The 3407-nt window shown below is 36.7% G+C and overlaps 1 pseudogene; it reads right to left on the bottom strand.

The window, feature by feature from the left end:
* Positions 1-2354: 2354 nt before the first annotated feature.
* LOC138082163 (transcription initiation factor TFIID subunit 9-like) lies at positions 2355-3162 on the bottom strand (annotated as a pseudogene).
* Positions 3163-3407: the final 245 nt, after the last annotated feature.

Here is a 3407-nt window from a genome sequence, read left to right as displayed (position 1 = left end):
TTCGGAATGCCGTGGTGTTTTCATAATGGCTCACTGTTTTGGCGGTTGTATAAGAATGAACAACTCTGCGACCTGTTTTCCATTTTTGCGGGGGAGTTGGGGGTTCAGCCTGGGTTAAGGCAATTAGTTCAGCTTGTTGTGCTCACTTTCTTTCTGATCAATAAGAGCTCTTAGTTATGTCCATTGTGGGCGTTATTGCATAACCAGCTCAGTCATGTCCTGTTCACCCCTTAAGTAGGATCCATTTGTAAATCAAGAAGTTCAGCCTATCAATAGAATCTTCTAAGTCATTTCTGGGAGCAAAAAGATAATCTGCTAACAAAACACAGTTTAGTTGTTTTCTTCCTATAGGACTGGAAACAAAACTGTAAGGTTAAGGTTATTATATAGACTCAAGATAGTATTAGGTGCAGAAAACAATACTTCATAAGAAGTTAGGTGGCATACAGAATGGTGCTAAATGTGGTGAGAATTTAGAACAGACTCAACTGAGTGTGGCACATCACTCGTTAAAGGAGACACCATTACTATTTATTCAGTATCCTTATATAAGAGAGCCCTTGCTGAAATAGCCCACATACAAGGTGGAAGTCCTTTTATTACAGAGTCCAAGTTAGTTTTGGAGCGTAAAAGCAAGTCATCTACAAGCATTTTGGGGGAAGTATCAGAGTGGGACAGTAGCTATCTGTAAGTGACAAAAGGCTTAAAAAGCATCATTAAAGACCTGATTATAATGCAGTCATCAAGGAAATTTGGCTATTTCTGTGACATTTGAAATTTTAAGATAATAACTAGAATTATGACTGACAATATACCAGGACACTTCAAATTTTAGGAACTTCCTATAATTTCTAGAACATTTATATTAATAATGTTTACCCATAGAATATAACTTAACAAGGTTTATTGTTACTCATTTGACAATGTTTTCCATGTAATTTAGCAGACCAAATAAACTTGATTAGTTTAATATCTCTCTTTGAGATATTCAGGGGGTCCTTTGAAGGATCCCACGGTCAGTAAGAGGTCAAGAAAACTTCCTTTAGAATCTGAGAAAGTTTGTCAAAGATATCAAAAGGTTTTAAATGTTTGACAAGTAGGATCATAAGTTACTATGAACAATGTTTATTCACTTAACCAAAATGATGATAAAAGATTTCAAAGGCACGTAGAGAAAGTTACTGGTAAAGAAATTTCACAATCTGTTATTAAAAGCAGATTAACATTCAAGAAAACCTAGAGAAGAAACAAATTCTAGTTTTATCCTATTAAAAATAATCTAGAGAAAAAATGATATAGACATTCACTGGATTTTCATCATTTAACTTATCAGACCTCTAAAGTTTCAAGTTGCCAAAAGTATGGAGAAACTGTTTTTAGGTAGACCTACCATAAAACATAATTATTCTTAAATAGTTTACGCAAAAGTTTTTACTCTCATTTATCTCTTTCATTACTTGTGAAAATATAATCAGGCCATTAATTTTCTTGTTGACAGATTTTATAACATAGATAAATAAGCTTATTGACTTTCAGTAAACCTATGTACAATGAAAATATTGTATTTAATGTTGTTATACCTAACTTTACAGTGAAAGCCGCTCAGTCGTGTCTGACTCTTTGCGACCCCTTGGGCTATACAGTCCATGGAATTCTCCAGGCCAGAATATTGGAGTGGGCAGCCTTTTCCTTCTCCAGGGGATCTTCCCAACCCAGGGATCAAACCTAGGTCTCCCACATTGTAGGCAGATTCTTTATCAGCTGAGCCACAAGGGAAGCCCACTCAACTCTAAAGACATGTCTATATTAATTAAACTATCAGTTTAAACTTGCTTTTTTTTCAGCAAAGATTAATCCTAGATCACACCACCCTTTAAAATTTTGAGTGAGTCTGTTACATATAGAAATATTTGATTTGTAAGCACTTACTTCTAAATCAATTAAATAAAGCTCTTTTACAAATTAATTTTAATAGCACCATCCAGAGATAGGGATGTATTGTATTTATAACATATACACAATCATATGTATATCCAGATAGACACAGAGTCTGATAGCTTTTTTGCTTGATTTTTAAAAAGCTTCCCACCCTCTTTTTTTTCCCCTTTTAGTTTTTTTTTTTTAATGCACGAATTGCAACTTTATTTTTTACACTTAAAGGGTGACGAGAAACCATTACTAATCCTATTAAAGAAAATCTAACACAACAGCTCAATTGAAAAGTGTGGTAAGCATATTTACTCATTAAATACTATTCTTTCTAGAACACAACATGGAAATATCTAGCATGCATGTTTAATCTCAGTACAATAGATTCAAAACCAAATATACATGTCACATGCGTTGAGGCTAGATTACAAGTTATCATAGTCATTGTCATCGTCATCATCGTCATCATCATCAATGTTTCCTTTTCAATGCGTTTGATGCTTCATTGGCAGTATTTTGTGATGAGACCATGTTAGTGGTAATAAGAATATTTTTGGACCCAATTAATGATGGTTAATTAGAACATTCTGAACAGCTGATGTTGCAGGAATTGATGCTTTTACAGCTGGGGACTGTGAAGTGGGCATCTGTACTGTGAACCTTTGCCCTGTGAGGGACACTGGAGTCCCTACTTTAGTTGAAACGGACATAGCTTGTGGGGTTGGTGTGCCAAGCGTGGGAGTACTTGGTCTGCTAGTAGCTGAACCAACACTTAACCGTGGAACCGTTATTCTTCCTGCAGAAGTAGATGCTTTTTTTTGTAAAGACTTAAGTCTATAATTTGGAGCAGTCAAGCAATACCTATCAGGTGGCAATCTAGGACCTGAGTATGGCTTGATCAATGGCAAAGGGGTTTGATTTCTTTGCCTTGCAATATCTAATAAAAAATCTCTTGGGGGAGGAGCGGTGAAAGACTGGTCAGCACGACACTGGCTTGCCAATCGCACATCATCTGCGTCAACAGTAGCTTTCTTAGCATGACTTGAATAAATTTTTGCATCATCTAGAATTGTGGTTACATATCGGAAGGCAAACTCCAGCATCTGATTTATAACTCTTGGTTCATATTCTGTAATCCCCATATCCTTCAGGATTTGTGCCATCATCTGTGCATCTTTCGGCATGCTCTTGGGAGAAGCCATCTTGCCAGACTCCATGATATCCGGTGATCAAACTTCTCGAGCTAAGTCACCCACATTAACGTATTTCAGTCCTGATCTTGATGCAAGTTCTTTGCCTAAGGTAGTTTTTCCAACCCCTGGTGTACTGGTGAGAAGGATGTTTGGAAGCAACATGGTCCTCGCCGCACTGGCTCCGTACGCCTCTGCCCCCTTTTAGTTTTAAATTCTACTTTTTGAGCCAAGGCTGTAGTTATAGGCAATGTGGGCTGTGTTTACATTTCAAGGACATGATAAGAG

This window comes from Capricornis sumatraensis, chromosome 7 (assembly GCF_032405125.1).
Source record: "Capricornis sumatraensis isolate serow.1 chromosome 7, serow.2, whole genome shotgun sequence".
Classification (NCBI taxonomy): domain Eukaryota; kingdom Metazoa; phylum Chordata; class Mammalia; order Artiodactyla; family Bovidae; genus Capricornis; species Capricornis sumatraensis.
Note: the sequence above shows the minus strand (reverse complement) of the source record. Positions and strands in the feature narration are given on the sequence as shown.